Source organism: Sminthopsis crassicaudata, chromosome 3 (genome assembly GCF_048593235.1).
Source record: "Sminthopsis crassicaudata isolate SCR6 chromosome 3, ASM4859323v1, whole genome shotgun sequence".
NCBI lineage: Eukaryota > Metazoa > Chordata > Mammalia > Dasyuromorphia > Dasyuridae > Sminthopsis > Sminthopsis crassicaudata.
Window position 1 is genome coordinate 539,941,754 of NC_133619.1, and position 13,140 is coordinate 539,954,893.

General features: G+C 34.0%; 1 protein-coding gene across 4 annotated transcripts in view; it reads right to left on the bottom strand.

The window, feature by feature from the left end:
* Window positions 1–13,140, bottom strand: part of CNTN5 (contactin 5) — a 1,627,773-nt gene that overhangs the window by 1,122,739 nt on the left and 491,894 nt on the right. For all 4 annotated transcript variants that reach the window (XM_074304449.1, XM_074304446.1, XM_074304445.1 and 1 more), the window contains one exon: window positions 3,903–4,058. The gene's annotated coding sequence lies outside the window, so the exon portion shown is untranslated. The remainder of the gene's footprint in view (window positions 1–3,902; window positions 4,059–13,140) is intronic.

The window sequence follows — 13,140 nt, forward strand, 5'->3', positions numbered from 1 at the left end:
TACGTGTGTATGTATAAACAAGTTTGTGTAGATGTAAAAATGCCTATATTTGGAGGTTAAAGTTCATATAAAAAGTTTTAAATATTATAATACAACATACACACAAACGGCATATTAACCAGTTTTTGTTTGCTGGCTGATGACCAGCTTTTTGGTCTGTTAATATCTGATTAAATGAAATTTTAGGAAAATAAAATTAGTTTCTTGAAATTATCCGTGAAAATTTTAGTGTCTGTGAATGTATATGTATGTATGTATGTATGTAGTATATATATATATATATATATATATATATATATATATATATATATATATATATATATATATATATATATTAGAATGGACCTATGATCTCATCCATGTAATAAATTCCAGAAATGTAAACTGTCCAAAAATGCAGATTAATCACTTATGAGATATTATGTCAAATGATTGACAAATTATGTTTCTATATATGTATATGTACACATATTTTTGTAAACCTCAGTGCTAATTATTGTATTATACATTAATAGCTGAATATTTAGTCATAAAGCACAAATAATTAAGTAGAATTTAAAAAATAATTTTATTTATTATATTATTATTATAACATTATTTCCTCTAAGTGGAGGAAAAAATAAAATTTCAGGATTTGATCAAATAATTCTCAACTTTAGTAAATAAAATGTGATATTGTCTCTAGCACTGAGCTCCTGAGAAACTTGAAAAAGCAAACATTGCAATAGCTAATGGCACTAATAAAAGGCAGAAAACACAGATGACCACCTTGCTTACAGGGAGACACCAAAAAATTCTGCACAAAAGCTAGGCAAAAGTAAAAATGATGGTAAGTAGTGGGATGGGACTATTAAATTAGCATATATTGCCCTGCATTATACTTTTTCCACCTCAGAAAGTAATTTGTTTCCATTTTCTAAAATGTAGTGCTTCCCCCCTTTTTGAGACACTGCAGTGCTTTTAGTTGTACATATTAATATGGAGGACAGAAGCTTTTCCCTCATTAGACCTCCAACAAAAAACACTTGGCCACTCTGGCTCTTTTCCAGTGTACTGAAACTTCTACTGGAACTGAGCCAATCCCAGCTGAGGATGGATGGGCACATAATTAATGGAAATGGTTCATTCTCAGAGGCTAGTCTCAATACCTCCTTTTCTATGGATTACCTCTCAGAGTAACAGTGATGCAGTTGGGGGGAGGAGTAAGATCAAGTTGAAACTGTCAATCTTTCAACTGAAAGTGTTTAGTGATTTCGGTTGACATATCAGGTGCAAGCCTATGAATGAAACTGGCATGCATTTAAAGTGACACCATGAATTTACTTTCATCAGCATCATCAATTCTAATTTACTTATGTCTGTTTGGAGTGACCAGTCTGTCTCATTTATTTCAATTGCGTGCAGTGGCACCAATATGCTTTTCAATTAGTTGAGAAGGCCAGTAAGGCATCTGAATTAACAAGAGTGAGCTATGGGCTGCTGAACTCCTTTCCATAGGTTCTTTGTACAGCTGAGCAAACTCCTTGTTCTCAACCTGTGACTTGGATTTATTAATAGGTTGACAAAAAGGCTCTTCTCAAAAATTAATTAGAGTTGTGTTGAACTCCAGGAATATAATTTATTTGGCTGGTAATTGATGGAGTACATCAGTTCACAGGTAGCAGAGACTTTTACTCCATTCTAGTTCCATCTGCTGATACTTCCACAATAAATTTAAATTGCTTATCCATCATCCATCTGGAAAATGAGCACCAGACCCCAAACACTTTTACCTACAGCTGTGATGTTACATGGGGTTGGCTTGCATTATAATGCCAAATAGATCGTAAACAACCTGTTTCCCATATTGCAAAAGCAAATTCAATTAAGGTACACAGATATGCATTTAATTTATGACTGGTAATCACAGATATCTTTAAAACAGCTGACTAATATATAGTCAAGTATGTTTAAAAAATTTAGTGATGGATCGTTAAAAACAACAGATGTTTAGGAATGATCATAGAGGCAACATATTGATAGTTCATTTTATAATTAACAAGTCATGTTCTGTATAAGATTGTGATCTGACAATATTATCAACTTAGATTTTTGATGTAAACTGATTAATATTGGAGCATTTCAATAAATTTGTGCCATTTGTAACGTGCCCTCCTGGCAGTTACAATTACTAGTCTGTCCTAGGCCCAACAGAGTACCTTTGACCACTGACCTTTGCAGTGTCAACTCTACCGGGCTTGCCTCCTCTGAGGCCTTCAAAGGTCTCTGATGACAATGATTTCTTGAATCTATAGTTTAATAACCGGTAGCGCGCTCAAGAACAGCCACGTGTAATCTTAAAAGCCTTTATTATACCTACTCACATAATGCCCTGACTGATGCCCTGAGTTGTTGGTTCCCGAGTGAACACCTGAGCAGAAGACCCACGTGATCACTACCAAAATCCTTACCTCTTTTGGCTATCCATCTTGGTTTGGCCACCCAGGCTAGGGAGCCAGGTATTCCTTATCAGTCAATAATAGAATCGAATTCAGTTTAACACATGATAATCACTTCAAGTATGTTGCACTTTCTATCATTCACAAACACTCTTAAGTGAGAGAGGAGTCTCACCATTTACTCTTTCATTTGTATTATGGACAGCAAATGCTATGCCTTTATAGGAAAGGTTTTACTGAGCACTCTTCATGATTTTGGTAATTTCTAAGATTTATGAAAAAGATAAATAAAGAAGCAGTACCTTTACATTAAAAAAAGGAACAGATGATCTAGCTAAGGCATTTATTCCCCCCAAAATCTACTGTGTCTATCATACACATGTTATGAGGTCTGGCTTGTTATGACACACAGATATATACATCATTAAAAAAAAACTTCTTTGGGATTGAAATGGTTTCAAAAATAACACCTCAGAATCTGAATATTGTAAATAGGAAGGAAATGAAAGAAGTAATTCTTATTAGTCATTTCATAGCAATTTCACCCTTGCAATTTATCTTATCCTTATATTTATCTTCCATTTTTCACTGTCTTCAATACAGGAAAACTTTCATGTGTCTGAGAATTAGAAAAAGGATGGTCTATAACTTTATCTACTATTTTCAGTATGGGGATGCTTATAATTTGAGAGGAATCATTTGGAAGCCTTGAAACTAGGTATGACAATCTTGAGACTTCAAATAAAATCAAAGTACAGACCAATTTATTTATAACTGGGGACTAAAATGGATGGCTTATGACACCCAGAGTGTCTAAATAGGACTAATTATAGTCTATCAAACCAGCCACATTAGATTTGAACTTACCTTCTGTTTTTAAAGCCTTATTTTATTTTTTTTCCAAATGAAGGTAAAACAGCAGAGTATTCAGCAAGGTATAGATTATTTTTCCCTGATAGCTTCCCCAAACTCTTGGCATTTCTCTGCTGATCATCAGTTTATTAATGAGGTAAGCAGAACTAACCAAAAGTAAATGATATCATTGAAGTCAATAAGGGCATTTACATGTTTGGAGATTAGGTATGGAAGTTGTGATGTGAATATTATAGGCAAACAAATTGTATCAATGATATTCTTGTTTGACAATATACTATTATTTTAATTTCCATTTAATAACTGGTAAGAATGGTTATTTCTAAACTAGCTAAGGAGCCACAAAAATAGGAAAAAAATACTACCCATTGCCCAAGTATCTCCTTCAGGTATTAGGGTTCCTCTAGGAAGTTGATATGGCACAAACATAATTTGTTATTATTCAATTAAAATTTTTCTATATAAAGTATATAAGTAACTCATATGCACTATACTATACAATTTAATTTCCTTCACATTCTGGCTCTTTGAACTTTATTTATTCTTGTTAGGCATCTTGGAGATTATAAAAAGATTAAAAGTTCACTATACCTGTGTGTTGAAAGCACTCTTCAAAAGAGAAGTATTTCTGTAAAGTATTCCTTGTACGATAAGAGTAAAAAAAAAATTAAAAAATTAAAAAAATAAAAAAATCCCAGGATTCTGAGTTCTTAAATCGATCCAAATTTTAAAGTCCTCACAGGTTATCTGTACATACAAAAACAACAACAAAATATATTATTACAATTTTATATTTTCTTTATTTCAATTTCTGATGATTGAAGAAATATTTAGAGTTTGATACTATTTGTGAAATCACTAATAAAGATGATTATGATATATTATTGATCTAGCACATCATGAGATTTTTCTACCAAACAAATATCCAAATAGCATCTTAATTCTTATTTTCGTTTTGTTATTTAGATATAGTAGGGATAAGGAGAAAGAATATTCACCAAACTAATGTGTTCTAGATCCTGTACTAATAGCTGAACAACAAAGTCTCACAAAGAGTTGGAATTTAAATCTTTGAATATACATATTTAACATATTTAAGCAAAAATATACATTTAAAATCATCTCTGAATATATACATAATTTTTCATCATCATAGAATTTAAGATTTGAGGAATCTTCAAAAATCATTTGGTATCAACCTTGAAGAAATTAAAGTGGGAAGTTAAATGTTTTGCCCAAGCTTACATAAGTATTAAGGAACACAATTAAGATTTGAACAAAAGTTCATGGGCATGACTTTAGAAGAGAGCTATGAAGTGATTTCATTCATCCTCTTCATTTTGCAAATGAGAAAACTGAGACCCAGAAGATTAATATGCAATGAAACTTGTATTTTCAACAACCTTATTTTCGGAGAGATTTCTATGTGCTCAGAATATATTGTTAGAGTACACTACTTAAGCATATCAAATGTTTTCCCTCAAAGGCTTATAGAGAAGTACAAGTTGTTGACCATGACTGGGGATTCATGTAATTCTCTAGATTCTATTAGTACATCATTAAATCTCAAAGAGCACTAAGAGACATTTCATATGGTTGAATAGGGAAAAAGAAGTTCAGTCTTCTGCAAGCTTTACCCCCAAATGACTACTGATTTTATAAATGTCCCTTTAAAATTGCAAATGAGTCTATATCAGCTGAAATGTCAAAGTAATACTTAAATTTCACTATACTTTAGAAGCTGATTTATTGAGTATTACAAAAACTTAATCTGAATTTTAAAATATAATTATCACATATAAAACTAGGCAAATAAACTATGCATATAATACATTTAGTTGTTTACATATATAATTATATGCACAATATATATGGCATACATAGCTTATATATATGTATACATATATCTTTATATATATGTGCTATATATAGTTGTGTGTGTGTGTGCACACATGCATGAGTGTGTCAAATAGATAGGAATCTAAGCCTTAAGACATCCTTATTTAAAAATGGGATACATGTTAAAACATCCTATTTTCCCAGATTTTATATATTGCATTAATAAATATAAACTTCAATGGTATTATAAATATAAATTTTTAGATTTCATCTAGAAACCTCATGATTATGGTACATCTATAGTCTTGCAAAGCAGAATTCTATATGATTATAAAACCAGCAACTCAGTGGATGACAGTCTAAGTGAGAATCAGACTCCGAGATTTTTTCCTTTTTTTTTTAATTTTATATAAAAACAAATTTAGATATATTATCTACCTCTCCATAACTCCTTAAATTAACATAACAAAGAAAAACAACTAATAAAACCAACTGACATAATATGTCCCTATTATCAGAGATATTTCATACAGGTCTTTTCCCCTATTTGTTAATTTCCCTTTTGATTATAGATGCACTTACTTTTGTGATCGCCTTTTTCTTTGAATGGTGATTTTTCCCCCCTCTAGATAAAGCTGTTTAAATATACCTATCAATTTTTTTCTTTTTATGATATGATTTTTTTATATATCATGTCACATGTTTACTTGGTTTCTCACCATAGTAAACAGAGTATAAGATGCTAAACTTAAACTATTCTTTACCATGTTAATTTTCAGTTTTCCTAATCATTCTTTTCAAATGAGGAATATTTGCCCCAAATAGTTTATGATTCACTGTATATCAAATACTACTAAGAAAAAGTTTGATATGATTCTTTCTTATCCAATATATTTCACTGATTTGTTTTCCTATTTTTTAACCTAGTAATTTGGTTATTACTGCTTCATGATATTCTTCCTTTCTTTTCGTTTTTTTCCATTATTTCTCTAGATAGCTTTTTCTTTGAAATTGTTTTGTGTGTTGTATGCACTTATTCATTTTACATAGTTGTAGAAAGTAATCCCTTGCTAACTTTATTAGCATAAAACACAAAATTAAAATTATTTTAGGTAGTGTTGTCATTTTCATTTCATTGGCAAATCTAATGATAATCTTGTCTTTATCACTAACAAAAGTAGTTAAACTGATGATTATAATTTCATTATTTTGGGATGGTTTTCATTCTCTGACCTTTATTTTATTCCCAATAATTTTATATTTTTTTTATTCTCCTCTAAGTCTCAAGGTCAAGGATTCCATCTGGTCCCACTGATTGATTGACTTGTATCCAAAAGCTCTTTTACTTAAAACACTTCAATAATTCTCAGGATTTTCTTGGACTTATTGTATAGTATTGTTTATCTAGTAGGTATCTTGCTAGTTAAACTTCTCCAGGTCTTATTTATATATTGGAAACATCTTTACTGCTACTATGTAGTTCTCCTAAAGAGAAAATTGTGCCCACAAATATTTTTATCAGTTTAACTCAGATTATTATAAGACCAAGATATGAACATTTTCATTAGTGATTTACATCTGAATTGATATGCACAAATAAATATATCAATATATTTACATCATAGATCTAGAATGTATGTTATTTATAACGTATTTCAATAAAAATACATTATAAACTTATTTATTATAACATTATCATATATGTTTGAATATTTGTTTAATGATTCAGATATAAATTAGTATTGACAGTATTTGGCTGGAAGGGTGGAGCCAAGATGATGGAGAAGGCACAAGCGAGATTCTGAGCTTCTCTCATACCCTCAGTACCAATTTTTAAAATCAGCCTCAAAAATAGCACTAGATTGGTAAGGTTCACGAAGACTGAAAGTACAACAACTCGTCAGCTGAAGATAATCAGGAATATAGCCAGAAAAGGTTTGTCCTGAGTGGCAGGAACAGACAGGTGCAGGGCAGGGATAGAATCAGGAGTGGGGTGGCCTCTGTGGTTGTAAGGTTTACATAGTGCTTTCTGCCATACCCTGATGGCTTTGCTTTGATCACAGTGTAATGGACTACCAGAGAAATTGGAGCCTAGGGTAGAGGGTACTCTGAGGGATGCCAGAGCCTGAGAGGATCTGACTGTGCCCACCCAAGACTGGAACTGAGTCAGCACAGACCATAACATAGCTCTTCACAGCATTCTGCAGCTAGAGGCTCTTGTTGGGGGGCAGTCACAAGCCTGCACTGCAGGGCACAACCCAGGGTAGCCTCTCATTTGCACAGTGGGGCTCGGCCTGGGGTAGTGGAATTTCCCCAGCTCGACTGCCCTTACTAGGCAGAGACACTTCCTGTGTGGTGACTGCTAATACTCAAAGTGGGTGTTTGTGGGGGGCAGTGATACTTTTGCTGCTTAACCTCCAACCCCAAGGTGATTGCTAATTGTTAGGTTCTTACTAAGTGGTAAGTCTATACTTGGCAATTCTCTAGCTCAGAGTTCACACCTTTAGTTCAAACCTTTACACTTTTAAACTTTTTTTTTTTTTTTTTTTTTCCTGAGGCTGGGATTAGTTGACTTTCCCAGGATCACACAGCTAGGAAGTGTTAAGTATCTGAGATCAGATTTGAACTCCTGTCCTCCTAAATTCAAGGCTGGTGCTCTATCCACTGCACCACCTAGCTGCCCCCACTTTTAAACTTCTGAAAAGGAGTTTAGACATCTTTAAAAAGGAACAAATTAATTGGTTGTAAGTAGTTCTCACAAGCCCCTGGAGTACCCACAAGCTCATTCTTTGGGAGGATAAAAGGAGAAGTTAGAGTCTGGAAGATTCTTTCTGGATTGGGTCAGGGAGAAGACATCCTGTAGATTCGCAAATCCAGCAATCCCACATTTTTGGAGGGGAAGAAGAGGATTTGAGATTCTACCTTCTCTCTGGCTGGAGGCTCCAGCAGCCTCCTCAAGAAACCTACTCACAGAGAAAAGGATTAACAGAAAAGAGATCTCCTCCCAGAGAACAATCCACAATTTCTAGAGACAACAGGACACTAACATTTGCCCAAATGTGGGGTAAGGACTTATTCTGATCCCTTCAGAGGAGCCAGCCTGGACCTTAACATTTTGGCGCCTGAACAGGGACAGACACAATCCAGATCTCAGTGGAAAAGTCTCTCTGACCCAGAAATAAGCGTGAGTAACAAGGAAACTTTGTTAAAGAGCTAAAGTAGAATTTCAGCAAAATGGGGCAAATGTTTAGAAAACAGCCTTCTGTTTCTGTTCAAGGAAAATGTTTAGAGAGCATTGTCATGGTATGAAAAGCCAAGGATTGATTATAATTTTGGAGGAGATCACTGAACTTTTAAAAACTGTGCAGGTCATATGTCCTTGTTTTTCTCTGGAAAAAGAATTGGATCTAAAGGAATGGAAATTAGTAGGAGAGGAATTTTGTCAATACTATAACAAAAATGGACCTAACTCAATTTCCAAAGACAAACTTCAAACATAAAATATAATTCAACTGGCATTAGAAAATTATATAAGTTATAGAATAAGGAAAAAGAAGAAGAAGCAAAATGGGGAGGTGTCAACTAAACTAGGTGAAAAAGATGAATCAGATAACAATGAAGTTAAGTACAATTCTGAGCAACAGGAGCATTTCCCATCTCCTCCCTCAATTAACCCTTCAGGCATGTAGGAAGAGGGAGGAGGGGAAGAGGCAGAAACACAAACAGAATCCCCTATGAAGCAGCCTATGACAAGATTAGAAAAAGCATTGATTAAGGCTAAGGGAGAGGGATAGGATATAAGTGATTTTATACATGCATATCCTGTAATTGAAGAGATTGACTTTTTAGGTCAAAAAAGGAAAAGATTAACTCCTTTAGATTTGAATAAAATTAAAGATTTGAAAAAAAAGTTGTACCCTTTATGGGGCTACATCAGCTTATGTTAAAATGTTACTAGATGGTTTGTCTTATGAAGTCCTAATCCCAAATGACTGAAAATCCATAGCAAGGACATGTTTAGAACCTGGACAAAATCTGTTGTGGCTTGTGGAGTTTCATGAATTGTGTAAGATCCAAGTCAGACACAATGTGGAAATAGGAGTTAACACAGAATTCACTTTTGAGCAATTAGCTGTTGAAGGTCAGTATGGAGAGAATTCAGAACAGATTAATTATCCCATGATAGTGTATGAGCAAATTTTTTAAACATTTTTTTTTATAATATTATCCCTTGTATTCATTTTTTCAAATTATCCCATCCCTCTCTCCACTCCCTCCCCCTGATGACAGGTAATCCCATACATTTTACATGTATTACAATATAACCTAGATACAATATAAGTGTGTAAATACCATTTTCTTGTTTCACATTAAGGATTAGCTTCCAAAGGTATAAGTAACCTGGGTGGATAGACAGTAGTGCTAACAATTTACATTCACTTCCCAGTGTTCCATCTCTGGGTGTAGTTATTTCTGTCCATCATTGATCAACTGGAAGTGAATTGGATTTTCTTTATGTTGAAGATATCCACTTCCATCAGAATACCTCTTCATACAGCATTGAAGTATACAGCGATCTTCTGGTTCTGTTCATTTCACTCAGTATCAGTTGATGTAAGTCTCTCCAAGCCTCTCTGTATTCCTCCTGCTGGTCATTTCTTACAGAGCAATAATATTCCATAACCTTCATATACCATAATTTACCCAACCATTCTCCAATTGATGGGCATCCATTCAACTTCCAGTTTCTAGCTACAACAAAAAGAGCTGCCACAAACATTTTGGCACATACAGGTCCCTTTCCGCTCTTTAGTATTTCTTTGGGATATAATCCCAATAACAGCAATGCTGGGTCAAAGGGTATGCACAGTTTGATAACATGAGCAAATTTCTAAGACTACAATAAAAGCTTGGGATTCCCTCCCTGGACAGAAAGATCGGGGGGAGGCTTTCACTAACATAGAGCAAGGTCCCAATGAACCTTTTGCAAATTTTGTGGGACGTTTGAAAACTGCTGTCAAAAGAACTATTGGAGAAAATGCAGCTACAGAAATAATGATCAGGCATCTGGCTAAGGAAAATGCCAATGAGATTTGCAAAAGAATTATATGGGGACTAGACAAAGATGCTTCTTTAAAGGAGATCATAAAATGCTGTGTTACAGTGCAAACAAATACTTTTAAAACCCAGACTATGATGATGGAAAGATAGGGTCCCTCCTGGCAAGGGACTTCTAGAGAAACTCAACGATGTTTTCAATGTGGAAAACTTGGACATCTAAGAGCTCAGTGTAGATTTGGAGATAGAGTGAGAAGACAGGATGAAAGCAGACCTAAAACCCCATGTCCAAAATGTCACAAGGGCTTCCACTGGGCCTCAGAATGAAGAATCAGAGGCAAAGCCCAGCTCCAAGATATCAATGAAAAGATAGGTGGGGCATGATGGCAACTGAGGTTACACACAAAGAGCCTTTAAAAGGTCAGGACTCTGATTTGATCAACCAGCAGAAAAGTAATCACATGGCAGAAAGGGATTACCTGATAAGTCAGCCAAAAAGCAATCAGATAGCAGAAATGGATTACACTTGGGGAAAATACAGGCTCAGAATTCACACCTTTAATTCACACCTTTATACTTTTAAACTTCTGAAAAGGAGTTTACACACCTTTAAAAAAGGAGTAAATTCATTGGTTATAAGTAGTTCTCACAAGTGCCTGGAGTACCATAAGCCCATTATCTGGGAGGATAAAAGGAGAAGTTAGATTCTGGAAGATTCATTCTGGATTGGATTAAGGAGAAGACATCCCGTGGATGTGCAACTCCAGCAATCCCACACTTTTGGAGGGGACGAAGAAGATTTGAGATTCTACCTTCTCTCTGGCTGTAAGCTCCAGAAGCCGCCCAAGAAACCTGCTCACAGAGAAAAGGATTAATAGAAAAGAGTTCTCCTCCCAGAGAACAATCCACAATTTCTAGAGACAACAGGACACTAACAGCTAATGCTCATTGTGGGGTTCCTGCAGGGCATTTATATAGCTTGGCCGATACCCAGGCCTAGTCACTTCCACATGGAGCTCTTCCCAGAGCCCTTCTGCAGCTCAGCCATTCCTTGCAGCCCATTGAGAGGACAGCTACTGTCCTTGCTCTGCAGAGGAATCTGGTAACCTTCTTGCCCTGAGAGCAGACCCTAAAAGCTTTATAAAAATGAGTAAAAAAATGAGAGAAGGATTGATTGCTTCTATACAGAAAGAGAGCAGGTTTCCAACCTCAAGGAGACTAATAGCAAACAGCCTCCAAACAATACCCCAAATAATGCTCTCCTAGAAGAGACTATTAAAAATCTCAAAAGAGAGTTAGAAGAAAAATGGGGAAAGGAAAGAGAAGCTATGCAAGAGAGTAACAACTTCCGAAATGTGAATTGGAAAAGGTAAAGAAATCACAGTAAAATAGAATCTGTGAATTGGAAAAGATAAAAATCTCCCAAGAAAGTAGGATTTGTGAATTGGAAAAAGAAAATAACTCACTAAAAAACAAATTTAGTGAAATGGAAAAACCATTCCATAGAACAAAACAACTCATTTAAAAACTTAATTGGACATATACAAAAAAAGTAAAAAAAGCTAATGAAGAAAACAATAAATTAAAAATCAGAACTGATCATGGAACCTATACAAAAATTGATCATATACTAGGACATAAAAACCTCAAAATCAAATGCAGTAAGGCAGAAATAGTAAATGCATCCTTTTCAGACCACAATGCAATTAAAATTACATTTAATAAAAAGCCAGGTGAAAATAGACCAAAAAATAATTGGAAACTAAATATTATACTAAAGAATGATTGGGTAAAACAGCAAATCATAGACATAATTAATAACTTCACCCAAGAAAAAGACAATAATGGGACATCATACCAAAATGTGTGGGATACAGCCAAAGAAGTAATAAGGGGAAGATTTATATCTCTACAAGCCTACTTGCATAAAATAGAGAAAGAGAGGGCCAACGAATTGGGCTTACAACTAAAATTGCTAGAAAAGGAACAAATTAAAAACCCTCAGACAAACACAAAACTTAAAATTCTAAAATTAAAAGGTGAGATTAATAAAATTGAAAGTAAAAAAAAACTTTGAATTAATTAATAAAACTAAGAGGTGGTTCTATGAAAAAACCAACAAAATAGACAAACCCTTAGTAAACCTGATTAAAAAAAGGAAAGATAAAAAGCAAATTGTTAGTCTTGAAAATGAAAAGGGAGAACTCACCACTAATGAAGAGGAAATTAGAACAATAGTTAGGAGCTACTTTGCTCAACTTTATGCTAATAAATTCAATAACTTAAATGGAATAATACCTTCAAAAATATAGCTTGCCCAGATTAACAGAGGAAGAAGTAAGTAGTCTAAATAGTCCCATCTCAGAAAAAGAAATAGAACAAGCTATTAACCAACTCCCTAAGAAAAAATCCCCAGGACTAGATGGATTCACATGTGAATTCTACCAAACATTTAAAGAACAACTCACTCCAATGCTATATAAACTATTTGAAAAAATAGGGATTGAAGGAGTCCTACCAAATTCCTTTTATGACACAGATATGGTATTGATACCTAAACCAGATAGAATGAAAACAGAGAAAGAAAACTATAGACCAATTTCCTTAATGAATATTGATGCTAAAATCTTAAATAAGATATTAGCAAATAGACTTCAGAAAATCATCCCCAGGATAATACACTATGATCAAGTAGGATTTATACCAGGAATGCAGGGCTGATTTAATATTAGGAAAACTATTAGTATAATTAACCATATTAATAATCAAATTAATAAAAATGATATGATCATCTCAATAGATGCAGAAAAAGCATTTGATAAAATCTAACATCCATTCCTACTAAAAACACTTGAGAGTATAGGAATAAATGGACTATTCCTTAAAATAATAAGGAGCATATATTTAAAACCTTCAGTAAACATCATATGTA